Source organism: Callospermophilus lateralis, chromosome 1 (genome assembly GCF_048772815.1).
Source record: "Callospermophilus lateralis isolate mCalLat2 chromosome 1, mCalLat2.hap1, whole genome shotgun sequence".
NCBI lineage: Eukaryota > Metazoa > Chordata > Mammalia > Rodentia > Sciuridae > Callospermophilus > Callospermophilus lateralis.
The window spans coordinates 192,041,067-192,055,718 of record NC_135305.1 but is presented as its reverse complement, the minus strand read 5'-3'; positions in this window follow the sequence as shown (position 1 = coordinate 192,055,718).

The window sequence follows — 14,652 nt, the reverse complement described above, 5'->3', positions numbered from 1 at the left end:
CAAAATAAATCTTTCTTCCTTTTAGTTGTTCTTATCAAGTATTTTGGTCACAGCAACAAAAAGTGAATTTATACACACACACACACACACACACACACACACACACATATAGTTATGCACTATAAATTCATACAATAAACGAGAAAAAATTGAGAATAGAGCATTTCTGATTGAAGAGAGATAAGATATCTTGAGTCTGCCTGCTTGCTCCCACCAGATAGCCCTGAGGCATCTCACAGATCACCCCCAGCCCCACCAGGATTATAAGAAACACATTTAAAAATACCGAGCTGAGCCAACACTGTTTTATTTCTAATAAAGTTTATAATAAAAAGTAGTAGGCCAGGTGACAGGGCAATGAATCTTCTCTTAGGATGGAGTGAGAGAGAAAGAAGCCCTAACACAGGCCCACTTCTCTGCTCCCTGGAGTCCACGGCCTGCCCCAGATTCACTATCTTTTCCCTATTGTGGCCATGGCGATCTCTGCTACGCTTTATCTGACAGCACAGAGTTGGCTTATTCCAGTGCACACTGTGAAGAAGAGACGTTTCCTGTCACCTGTGTGTCTCTAGGTGCCTCCAGCCAAACCCCACAGTTGAACCATTGGAAATGTGCTGACCTTCCTATGGGAGCTGACACCCATCACTCATTAGACTCACTGGGCAATCAGACAGCATCCGAGTGACATTCTTCATCGCTGCTGGCAACGGCCTTTAATTCATCTGGTATTTAACCAAGGAGAAGCATCCTCTGGCTATAACAGGTTTGTTGGTGTGACCTGAGTCTGGCTCATCTTCTGTTCCTTCAAGTTCAAGGTTTCACACCAATTTTCATTTGTTGGCAATGTAACTATTGCACAGAATACTCTCTTTCCACCTTCTGTTTGTTTTTGCATTCTTATTCCTCTTTGGCTCTCAGTCAACAGAGAATCTGAGGATAGAGCTGGAATACAACATTGTACAAGTAAGAAAATAAGGCCTAGAAGAATGTGCACCTTGGAAATCAGAGTCTGGATGCCATCAGTCTTTCTGATTCCAGATGCTTTTCTCCTGGACACATATTGTCCCAGAATTAGAGTCCTCAGCTCAAAACAGGACAAAGTGGTGGTCAGCTGGTAATCAGGCCCAGAAATCACAGGGAAACTTCCAGTGTTTTAAAAAACCCAATCAAGTATTTTATCTTATTTTTTCTTTCCCTCCTCCTCCTCCTCCTCCTCTAGTTTAAGTGTTTTAAATAAACACACAAAAGGGGTAACTATGTTTGTATCCCTCTGCAAAACTTAAGTGACAGTTCTCATGGAGGAGAATGATGATACATAACTCTGAATGTAGGTTTGGAGATCGAAGCACGGCTATCTAGGAGAAATGATGGGGTAAGTAAAGAGCCATATAGTTTTTTTAAGTAAAGAGCCAAATAGTTTTTCAGTGTTTACATGTTTCTGATTTGGGACACTCATCTATGACCAGGACTGAAAAACTACTATTGGTAGAGTAAAAGGAATGCTTCTGTGACTTGCCTAATGTCACAACTTTGAGTATCTTGTCGACTGTTACAGTCTCCATCTTTTCATCCCAGAAGTTTTTAACTTCAGTATTTGATCACAGTAGTGAAAGGGCACTCCACCTGCAGAGAGGACACACATCACAAACCCTCGAGGGAACTTCCCCAACCACAAATGAATAAATTACTGTTTTGGCTAATGCTCCATTCTAAATGCCTTGACAGGGATTCATTGAGCCTGTGTGCATTTTTAAGGAGACCAGCAATTCCTTAGGTAGCTTCATTCAGTATCTCTTCCCTGCTCAACTGCCCACTCCATGAAGATGAAGGCTTAGCTTTATTCTAAGTCCTTTCCTCAATTCTTTTTCATAAGAGGCCCAATAAATACTTGTTGAGAGAATGATCTTTAAGCCCATTTTCTGTTATTGCAAAGAAGGTTAAAATTTTTGCTGTTATTTATGAGCAACAAAGATACACGAAACTCAAGCTGAATAAGAAATATATTCCTGATCCTCAGGAACAAACAGAAAGCAGAGTATCATTCTCATTGTCTCTCTCCCTCTCTTTTTTAAAATTTTCACCTCTACATTTTTAATCTGATTTTGTTTGTGTGTGTGTGTGTGTGTGTGTGTGTGTGTGTTGCTAGGGATTGAACCCTGGGTTTTGTGCCTGCAAGGCAAGCACTCTACCAACTGAGCTATATCTCCAGCCCATCATTCTCATTCTCTTAACCCTTCTGTGTTCTACTTCTTTACGTTTTCTTCTGTTTCTTTGCTTAATTTTTTTCCCACTACAAACTGGCTTTCTCCATGTCTCATTCCACAGGCAAAAGTTTTATACATTCTCATTCCATGGGAAATTTTGAAAGAGATTTTATTTTTAATGTCACATTTCTCAAGAAGGGAGAGTAAGATCACTCGTGGGCAAGAGACTGGGATCACAGTGTATGTGTGTGTGTGTGTGTGTGTGTGTGTGTGTGAGAGAGAGAGAGAGAGAGAGAGAGAGAGAGAGAGAGAGAGAGAGAGAGAGATTGAGATTTCCTTGCAGTCATTTGGGTGACTGTCATGAGGAAAATCCTAAAACAAAATCTAGGGTGCTTTCTATTTATGTGCATTTTCTCTTGTATAAACTAATCGTTCACTTTGTTAAATTTTTTCCATTTCTATATTTCTGGATCTTTCCTTTTCCTACCAAGACTTCATAATTCAATGCAAAAAATAAATCACACCAGAAATTTCAAACAAAAAGGATTTAACACAGAGAATTTAATGCTTACAAAAATCCTTGGAGATTCTCTAGAAACAGAATCCAGGCTGGACCCCTAAGGACAACTTCCATAACATCACTGCACTGATCCTCAAAAGTGGCTACTACATCTGCCACCATCAGGAAGAAAATGCCACTGCAGCTGGGACCTGAGAATGAGGACGCCTCACCATGATAGCACAAATGTCTCCTGACAGCCACCAAGGCTGGAATTAGACACAGGAAAACTTTTCAGATGTGGCATCTCCACCGCCATACCCCAAAACAAAATCAAGTGGCCCGCAGCAGCGTCTGTCTCACTTTTGCCCCTGAAGCCTCACCAGAATGCATTATGAGTCAAACTAATTCGATTCTTCTATCCTACCTGCAAGGAGCCTGCAAAATGTCCATTTTTACCTTTCAACCTCTAAGTAGAGAAGGCACATGTAGAAGAGGTGTAGCAAGATTCTAAGTGCTGTTTGATCATATCTCACACATAAATACACATACACACAACACAGATAATGTTTGGAGAGACATAAATTATATATACAGATGCTCCTCTACTTGCATTGGGTTTACATCCATATAAACCCATCATAAGTTGAAAATATTGCAAACCAAAAGTGCATTTGAAACACCCAACCTGCTAAGCATCCGAGCTTTGCAACACAGGGCACTGTGGAGTACTGATTGCTTGCCCTCTTGATCACAAGGCTGACTGAGAGCTGCAACTCACTGCCTGTGCCCAGCATCTTATTGTACAGCATATCACTAGCCTGGAAAGATACCCAGATTTAAAGTATGTTTACTACTCAATGCATATCATTTCACACTCTGGTGAAGTCGAAAACTCTGAAGTCATACTATTGCGAGTTAGGACTGACTGTAATTAAATGAGTCAGTCTTTGTGACATTTCTCCTATTGCTTCAAAACTTGGAATGTCACCCACCATGAAGAGGCTTACTAAGTATTAAATTCTAGTTTCTTATTGTTCGCTTATTGGTACGATCAGAAAATAAGATGAACATGGAAACACAAGATGAAAATAATTGTTGAGGAATAGCAAGATTTTTTTTTCTCAAGCAGCATTCAATATTATTGCTTTTACAATTAAAAAATGCCCACAGTGATCAAAAAGTAATAAAACACAGGCTGATACAAATTCTACTTTGAGCAGCACATTTGGTCATTGCAACTAGCTATGGACAAATCATGTCACAGAATAGGCACCCATTAAATCTGATGTGCAGTTTTTAAATCCATAAGTGAGAAGTTATTCTCAGATTTTTTCTCAAAGGACCACAGATGATGCAGAACCTTACAGGGTTGGGCAAAACAAGACACATTCACTAATAATCACTGAGTGATATTCCCTATTTCATGTGAAGCTTAACTCAGAAATGAGTTTTCTTTTTCTTATAAGTATTTACCTTGAGGAAAGTCAAACTCCTTTAACTTCTCAGAATGCACTTATTTTATTCAGCAGCTAGAAGAAAACTCCTGTTCCACAGAGATTTGTTTTTATCACACCATATTGGCCATGCCCTGCCTCCTCCTTGAGACGAGCCAGGGGGACGGGATGCCAACCTATGGAAGATGGCTTTCCAGAAGCAGCATCTGTCTCCCCAAACAAGTCCTGGGGCTGTTCTGGCACTGTGGTCCTTGGAGCTCCCCCCAGCACTGCAATTGGTTGATTTAATCAATTGAGGACTCGCTCCAGCTGTTACATCCTTAAGGACAGCAACCCTCTCCAGTATGACTTTCGGTAAGGCTTTGTTGAGCCACTTTTCCCATTTTTAGCATGCCGGATTTTTGGAAGTTTATGTCTTTGGTGTGATCTGCTGAAAGACAAAGTTCACTGGTATTGTATTTGACATCAAAAATATATAGATACTTCAAGTGATCCAATTCAATTAGAAAGGGACCTAGGCATCCATGTTTTCAGGCTCATCTGGTGATGCTATTCAGCAGCCATGGTTGAAAAAATCATGACCAGATATAGTGACCTAATTGTCCTTGTTTGCCCAGAATTTTTCTGGTTGGAAAAAAAAAAAAAAGAAACCCTGAAATCTGGTGTCCTAGGAATCCCTTGGTTCCAACTAAACCAGAACACTTAATCACCCAGACTAAAATTCTCTCCTTTCAACCTCCTAAAGAAGGCCTGAATCAGGGGCTAGGGATGTGACTCCAGGGAAGAGCCCTTGTCTAGCATGTGCAAGGTCCTGGGTTCAATCCTCAGCATCACACACACACACACACACACACACCAAAAAAAAAAAAAAAAAAAAAAAAAAAGCGCCTGCACAGGCTCTATAATTAAGAGATGGAGTTTTGTCAGTCCCCTGCTTCCTTACTGATGGATCATCATGGGTATTATCAACACGATAGAGTGAGGCTGGAAGACAGCAAATAGCAATGCTGGAGTGCTCGAATGGGCTCCAAGGCCTGACTGTCCCCCTACAGCTGTCCTGTGGGAATGCAAGGAGGAATTCTACTGCTGCCATCAACTCAGGAATCACCACCCCAAGCTAAAAGCAAAGTAGAAAGCCACCCACCAACCACATTCTCCCTTGAGTGTGTGTTTTATGGATTTTTCTCCTTCGTGCTTCTCTTAACTACAAGAGTCTGCACAAAATGTATTTAAAATGAACAACTTAATTGCTCCAAGTTCTAGGCTTCCAGGCCCTTGAGGTGGGTGTAGATTGTGCCTGAGCAGGTTCCTGAATTCAGAGAAGGTTTCAGCTCCCTCTCCCTATTCTGCAATCTATGTGGAGATTAGGAATATGTGTGTATGAGTGGTCTTCCAATTACACATGGAGAAGTGTTGGATTAAAGTTTTATTGATGATTTTTTTCACCTGTCATTATCCCAAAATAATGATGAATATTGCAAGCAATGTGGACATTTTATTTGACACTGTTTACCATTTTCTCCCCAAACTGCCTCTAAACAGTGGTACATCAGATACTGAAGAGAGTTTATTCCTATTCACAAGATCAAAGTTTTACCAGCACCTCTGCAAAGTAGCTTTTGAGGGACAGAGAGGCTCCCTAACGTCGTGGCTGGCACACCCAGGGCAGGAGTCCATGTCGGCTTCCTAAAATACATCAGAAAATAATGCATACTGTCTCCTCCACCTTGAAGCTTAACATGAACAGATCAAATACTCTGGGGAAACAAGATTGCATCTCAACAAATATTTTGCAGAACAAGTCCCGAAGTCCTTAGGCAGCCCCATCCTCAAACGCTTCATTCTCAAAAGTTAGCCAGGTACCCCTCAAAGTTGTCATGAGCTTAACATTTTATGTTCACATCCCGACTCAGCTTTCCACCATTGACCCATCCAAGCCACAGGACTTTACACCAAGAAAAACTAATATGAAATAGAAAAATAAACAGGACCAAACAACTCTAAGAGGAGTTCCCAGAAGAACCCAAGAGTTACCTATTTTACATGGGGTTATTTGTCTAAAGTTATTGGGTCATAAACTCTCACAATATAACTCACAAATAAAGTTACTTAAGAAAAAAATAAAGCAACTGGCACCTTGCTTTAAGTGATCACAGTTTGAATGAGCAACTTGGTAGAACCAATTTGCCCATCTGGAGTTAAAGGGACAGAAATGAACAGATTTTTAAAATAATTATTCATAAGATGTCAACTCTCATAACACTGTTTCCTGATTATCTGCCGACCTGAGGGGCTCTTGCTCTGCTCTTGGAATAATGTGTGACATGCTGACATCCGGCTGGTCAATGGTAATGAGATATTTAGTGGATTAGAAAGAGGGCCTGGTAAGTGAGTCCAGCCTAAGTCCCCTTTGTCTCCAAGCCACCGGAGGCTTTGAAGAGCATTTTAAGGAGGGGGCATGGTGAGATGAGCTGAAAACTGGGAGTTTAAGAACCTAATCACCAATGTACTGAGTAAAAGGAGGCAAAGGATAAATCATGATTCAAGCAACACATAGGTTCTCTTGAAGAAAATATTTAGACATCAGGTAGGAATTGTAGAATAAGAGAAAATGGTGGCGACAAATTTTAAATCCCACCCCCACCCGAAGCATTATAACGGTTTGACACTGAACAAGTATGTGAACTCTCTGATCCTAATGTTCCTATCTTTAAAATGAGATAATGAGATCTTAGAAGACAGTGGTGATGATGAAGTGAAATAATCTATGTAAGTATCTTATTTGGGGGGTGGGTACCATCAATTGAACCCAGGGGCACTTAACCTCTCAACCACATCCCCAGCCCTTAAATACTTAATTTTTTGAGTCAGGGTCTCACTAAGTTAATTAGGCCTCTCTAAATTGCTGAGGCTGGCCCAACTTAGAATCCTCCTACCTCAGTCTTCAGAGCCACTGGGATTAAAGGTGTGTGCTCCTGTGCTTGCCTTACATAAATATCTTGTCGATAGAAATATATTCAAAATGATACTTAATAATGAGACTTTAAATATTAAATATTGCTTTATTTAATATTAAATATTTTTTTCACTCTGAACTCAAGGATTCCCAAAGATATTTTGTTGAATATCTTATTTTATGTGGCATATGTGTTATTTTAAAAATCTATAGGAATATAATGTGAGTGTAAACTCTGATTTAGAGAATTATTCAGTGATTCTCAAAGATAGCTTCACTATTTCGGTGTTGGGCTTGCAATTGTCTCCCCGATTGGTTCTAGAAGGGCCCTGGTGTTTGTCATGATTGTGCCGTGTGTTAGCTAAGCGCGGCCCTGAGAAAGGAAATGTAAGTGAGACACAGCCCTTACCGCTAAGGTGGGATCGTTTTACCCTTCCCACCTCAAGACCTGCAGAAAAGATCGAGAGAAAATACAAAATTGTAGAGCACAAGTAGAACAAGAAGGATCATTATCCTGAAGAGCCTAGTGACTCCTGAAATGTGTTTTCATCTGGGGGCACAGAGAAGAAGATTCTCATTGAGAGCTCAGGCTCAGTAGCCCCAGATAGATTTCCCAGAGACATCAGTGTGGAACCTAGTCAGCCTCTGAGGGCTGGACGGTGGTGTGCATGACTTATGAGGAAACATCTCTGTCCAGACCAGGATGTTGGGCTTTGAGAGGAGCCAATGTCTCTCCTCCCTGCTCCAACACTACCTGCACGGGTCATAGACAGGCTCCACCTAGAAAGAGTATCAGACTCAAGGGAATGAAATCAGAACAATTTTGACATATCATATGGGTCATAAGCAAATTCCAAGTCCTGCACCTATTTAAGGAAAGGCAACTGGACAAAGAAGTGGACAACAGGAAGTAGGAAATTATGGGGGGTCAACTTAGGGTTTGGCTGCCACCAATACGTAGTGAGAACTCAGTAAATATTAATTTGCTTCCCCTGCTTTGGATTCATCACTGCATACATGATTACCACCATGACAACTTTAGACCAGAATACAGACGCATGATGGACATCAACATTCTGGGATTAAGAAAACAATTCAGACATGACAGCTCCATGGTGACAACGGGACACTGTCAGATCACATTACCTGCCCATGTACGTTTATCACACATTTAATGTGGTGAAATGTTATGGCCACATCACAGTCAGGCTGAGCTGATGGTTTTAATTTGGGTCCGAGGCTAGAGCTAGGCTGACGCGTTTGACTGCTGGCTAGGCCAGGGGGGTCATATTTCCATGAGTTTCTGATATCAAAAGGAAGGCTTTATTCACTCTTCATCTTGAACTTTCCGAGCACATGAAAGCTAGTATTTCCCAGGTGGAGAAAAAAAAAAAAAACTGTCATTAGATATTAGTCCCCTTGCATTTTATATCAGAAGAGATTCTGAGAGAGTTATGAAAATATAGGGGTTGGCACATTCAAGCTCTGGGAATTCTAACTGGCAACTGAAATTTGGCTTTCTTAAAGACTTGAGGGAGGGGAGGTAAGGGGTGGGGGAGACAGAGAGAGAGAGAGAAGCAGCTTCCATGAAGTCACTTGAGGATCAGCTGCAAAATGCTTTATGGACATGTACTACTGTCATTTCCCACCCCCACGGGGTGAGTCTCCACGACATTTTCTTTGGTCTGAAATGTCTTGTCCAGGAATTCACAACTTGAGAAATCTGAAGCTGTTGGAAACAATAAACACTGTGAAGCAAGCATACACCATCCTAGAAGTCTCCACTGATGAAGCTCTGTGGTCCACCTGTACATGTCCTCCAAAGGTGGAAAAGGTCCAGTTGGTTCTAAAATCCACAGGAGACTTGACCCAAAAGCCACTGGGAGCATTCTGCAGTCCCTGTGCAGACCATCATTAAAGTTGTGAATACCTTGGCCTTAACTGGCTGTGGTCAATTTAAGTTGGTTATTGGTGACAAATTCTCAGAACACCAATTTTTGTTAGCACTATAATTAACCAAAAATGTTCAATATGGAACTAATAACAACAACAACAAAAATGTTGCTATTGGCCATAGAGATCAAGTCTATCCCAAGTGGTGAAGAGGCTTCTAGATTTAGGTGCTGTGAAGTACATCACTGCCATTGCAGCCTCTGATTTTCTCCTTCTTTTTGCCTCTTTTATACCCAGTTCTACATTCTTATACTTCATTCAATGACTTCATGGAAAATAGGAAAACATGCTGCACTCACCTTTGAAGACTTATCCAAATAAGTTGCTGATTATTTCTAGAAGTCTCTGTTGCTCTGCGTCTTCTTGATTCAGAGGCTTACCCTGGTAATGCCTTCTATCGACACCAACAAAAGAACAAAACAGCAGTAAGCTTCTTGGCTCCGTTTCTAGGCACTGAAACAAAGATGGATGATGCATCTGCTTACCGTTTAAAAAGTGTCATTTTGATCATCGCATAGATTGTTTATCACAGATCTTCTAAGAAATAGACTTGCCTATAAAAAAAAAATCCACCTTATCTTTCATAGTCTCTCTGTGACCTAGGTTGGCTCAAGTCCTTGAAGCTGGTAGGAGGTGGTATAGATCAGGACATCTCAAATGTTAGCATGCATACGAATCACCTAGAGAATAGGTTAAAATGCAAATTCCTGGGTCCTAACTCCACGAATTCAGATTAATGGTGTCTGGGCTATGAACCAAACATTCTCATTTCCAATAAACCTCTAGCTGTGCTGATGTTTTTGATGCATGGATCATATATATATATTTAGTACCACTGTTACAAAATCTCCTTCTTTGAATTTAACCATTAGCTTTGTTTTTCTCATTGTCTTTGAAACAAAAAAGACTAGATGTACCTATTTTGGCCACAGTGATAAAATTGAAGGACTTTCCCATGGCACACCTATCAGTCCCTGTTTATACTAGTCCTACACACAGGGGTGAAACTTGCAGCCCACTCATTCTCCTCTGCCAGTTGTTGAACCACCAGAACCTAAGCCTAGCGGTACCTGGGGTTCATCACTCCGCCACTTTGTGGAATCCAATTTACTCTTGTTCCTCTAAACCTTCTGATGCAGCAAGAGTCCCCTTCAGCCCCACGCCTCCTCAGCTGTTACCCCTCCTTTTTAATCAGCATGGGCTCTAACATCACCATTATATTGAATATGTACTCGAGGTCATTTACTACAAAGAAGTTGCTGAATTTACATGATTACTTTGTCCTAGAATCACTTTAGTATGTCGAACAACATCTTTCTTTATGTACATGTTCGTTACCTCTCCTTTTGCTTGAATATTAAAGTCTGTAGTATTTAGGCAGTTGATCATTCCTGAAAATATAGACCTTCAGGTCAGTGTTCACATATCAGGTAATCTTCGTGACTTCTTACATTGCCATTAAAAAGTGATGCTGTGTGATTATGATGGAAACTGTGAGAGAGTCTTATATTTATTAAGTAGTTTCCACCATCTTGTTCTACCTAAGCACAATTTCAACAATCTACCTATCTTGTGCCCTCCATGAAGAAATCTATGAAAGCTCAATAGCCTCTTCCCTGAAGAATACTATGCAGATAAACAAAAATTGTCTTTAAAATATTTAAATTCACTATAAACATCACTAAGAGCTAGATGCCTGGTGACTAGAACAATGGAAGGCAGAGATGGACTGAAGAAATTCATTCATATTTCAATGAAAGCCCTGTCATTAACCAGCTTTGTAAGTATTATTAGGCAACTTATTTACTTCTCTAGGCTTAGTTTCTTCATCTGCAAAATGAAAATAGTAAAATCCCCACTTAATGGAATGACTATGAAGATTAAGTAAAATAACACATGCACAGGCTTATATAACTCAATCAAAATTGATTGTCATTGTTGCAGACAAAGTATTTCAAGTTTAATAATCTTTAAAGACATCATTGCCTTTGAGTCAGGTGTTGAACATTGGTTGGATTTATCTGGCCTTAACTTTTTTTAAAAAAAATATTTTAAACATGTACTACAAATTCATTATATAAAATGTTGAAAGTTATAATAAAGAAAAAGCTACCAATGATTCCATTACAGAATAGTCCTAATGTGTAGGACAATCATCACAACAAAGGATTATCTGGCCCCAAATGCCAATAATGATAAAGCTGAGAAGTTCTCTATTACCAGACATAGCACTCTACCCCATATCTGTGGGAGGGGTGCTTCATTCTCAACTTTGGCACTAGTAAGAGGATTCAAGCAAATAGCTTGCCTAGGGTCCACCACACTTTGATGAACAAAAGGATTAGCCTTTGACCCATTTTTGGAAAAACTCTGAAAAGAAGTGGGTCTAACTGCAGCAATCAGAGGCAGCCAAGACAAAGAAAAGTAGCCTGAGTTAGGAAGTACCTGCACTTTGAGAGCTCAGAGCGTCAAGGATTCTTGCTTTTCTGTGGGTAAAGGGGACCATGCCTTGAATCATCTTGAAAGGAACCACCTAAAATAGAGATAGAATATGAAGAGTGAAGACCCAGAGGGGAGTGGTAGGGAACGAAGCAAAGAAGACATCAGCTCATCAGCAAAAAATTAAGAGGGAGGTCCACAAAGAGAGAAGTATGTGGGAATAGGGAGGTGGTCTATAAGCCAGACACCCCCTGAAAGTCAGCATTTGAACACTTGTTTCCTCCAAAGAGATGATACCAGTGATCTTTTCTGCTCTTTCCTTTCCTCCCTACCTTCCTGAGGTAGCTGCATGAGTGAGAGGAAGTGTGAGGAGAGCAAAGTGGACAGTTATAAAGACAGTACTAGCTCCTGCACTGCCCTTGGAGTTCTCCTAAGCGAGGTCGGGAGAGAAGCTGATGCTAGGTAAGGTTGAGGTTTTGATGGTAGCCTGGATCAGATTGTCTCAAGTCTTCAAATCACCAGATGAGCTGATGGTTCTGCTCATAAGTTCATTTTGGGATAAGAAGAATGAATCTCTAGAGCTTTTTCGAAAAAGCAGCTATGCGAAAGAATAAAGTTACTTTATCATATAAACAACTAAGTCAAATTTATTCATTAAACTGGATCCATGCATGTAAAAAACACATATGCCCATGCCTATGTAGATAAACACATCTGTGTATGATTAGATCATATAAATAACAGAAATACATATACCTGTGCATGATTGTGTGTGTATATATATAATTTTTAATTGCCTTATTCACTTAGAATTTTATGATAAACATTTATTTCACATTATTGAAGTTATCTGTTATATAAATATCTCTCAATTCACATGAACAATCCTAATTTTGTAGCTGGATATTTTGATAATAAATCAATAACTTGCTACTAAAAACAACAGTGTAATGAATATCCTTATAAATATCTGTGCTATTAGTTCCTGGATTTAGATTATAAATTTTATTTTAGTGCTCATATTTTTTGTTCAATTGACTTTTGAAAAAATGAACTTTATAAATAAAAAAATTTAGTTGTAGTAAAAATGACAAAATTTATCATCATCTTAACTCTTTTACAGGGTTTGATTCAATAGTGTTGATTATATTCCCACTGTTGTGAAACAAGTCTCCAGAACTTTCTTGTCTTGCCAAGTGCCTAATCTCAGTGGCTCAAGAGGCTGAGACAGGAGGATCACGAGTTCAAAGCCAGCCTCAGAAAAAGTGAGGCACTAAGCAACTCAGCGAGAGCCTGTCTCTGAGTAAAATACAAAAAAAAAAAAGGGCTGGGGATGTGGCTCAGTGACTGAGTTCCCCTGAGTTCATGCCCCAGTACCAAAAAAAAAAAAAAAAAAAAAAAGCCTAGAACTTTCTTATCTTACAAAATTGAAACTCTATGCCCATTAAATGACAGCCTCCATTTCTCCTTCTTCCCAACCCCTGGTAACCACCATTCTACTTTCTATTTCTATGAATTTAACCACTTTAGATAGCCCACATGAGAGGAATTATATAGCATTTGTCTTTCTGTGCCTGGCTTATTTTACTTAGTGTGATGTCCTCCAGATTCACCTCTGCTCTAGCATATGACAGGATTTCTTTCCCTTTTAAAGCTGAATATGATTCCATTGTATGCATATACCATATATACAATTTATTTATGTATTTTTTGTTGATTAATATCTAGGTTGTTTACATCTCTTGGCTGTTGTGAATGATGCTGCTATGAATATAGATGTACAAATATTTCTTTGAGACTCTGCTTTCAGTTCTTTTGGATAAAGTATTTGAATAGATGCAACAATGGACAACATGCATATGAATGGATGCTGAACATAATTAATCATTATAGAAATACAAACCAAAACCCAAATGAGATGTCACTTCATGTTCATTAGGAGGGCTAATCTCACCAAAAGGAGGAGGGGTGAGCAGGAAGTGCTGACAATGATGGGGAGAAACTTAAATCCTTGTGCATAATGGTGGGGATGTACAACAGTACAGCTACTATGGAAAACAGTGTAGAGTTTCCTCAAGAAATTAAAACTACCACATAATCAAGCTTTATAAATTTGTATGCACACCAGTAATCTGTGGAAATGCTTCTCTCTCTGCACCTATAGGAAATTGAACATTTTGATTTTGAAATGTTTTTTTTTAATGAAGCATTTTTTTACACAATATCTTTATCTTATTTATTTATTTTTATGTGGTGCTGAGGATCGAACCCAGTGTCTCACACGTATGAGGCAAGCGCTGTACCACTGAGCCACAACCCAAGCCATGTGATTTTGACATCTTTGACAATGTGTTACTTATCTGTTGAAGCCTACTAAATCACCCAAGGCTTAGTGGCTTCTGAAACTGCAACAGTTCATGATTTCTCATGAGTCTTTGAGTTGTCTTGGCTGTTCTTCTGCACATGTGGAATCTGTTGGAGCCACTCATGGACTGCAGGAAGCTGCTTGGGTTTGAAGGTCCAGGAAGGCATCATTCACGTGTCTGGAGCATGGGATTTGGCTGTCAGATGGCCTTTGCTCTGTTCCTGGTGACCTCTTTTTCTATTAGGTCCTCCTATCAGCCTGGTGGTTCAATTCAAAAGGACAGAAAACTTAAGCTGCTAGGCTTCTCAAAAAACAAGCCAAGCAGAGGTACAATATCACTTCTACCCCATTCTACTGTTCAAAGCAAATCACAGGAGAAGGAGAAATGGCACTTCTTGAGAAGAGATGTGACATGAATGCATAGCAATGGAGGAATGATCTTTGCAGACCATTTACCACAGACAATTGGATAGAAGGATAATGAAAAACTTACTGTTGTTTTATTTTGCATTTCTTTGATTACATGTGAGATTTTTTTTAACATGTTTGCTAGTCATTTGTAGTTCTATGAATCATTTGTTTGTATCTTGTGATTTAAAAAAAAAATTTCCCTGGCAATTTTTAAATTATATTTTTAAGATATATTTGCATATTGTTTGTAAATTGTTTTTAAAAAATCACTAACCTATTTTCTATTATATTTGTTGTAAATATTTGACTCAGGTCATTACATTTTTGCATGCAAAAGTTATCCTAAATTTTTGAATTTTCAAGTACTT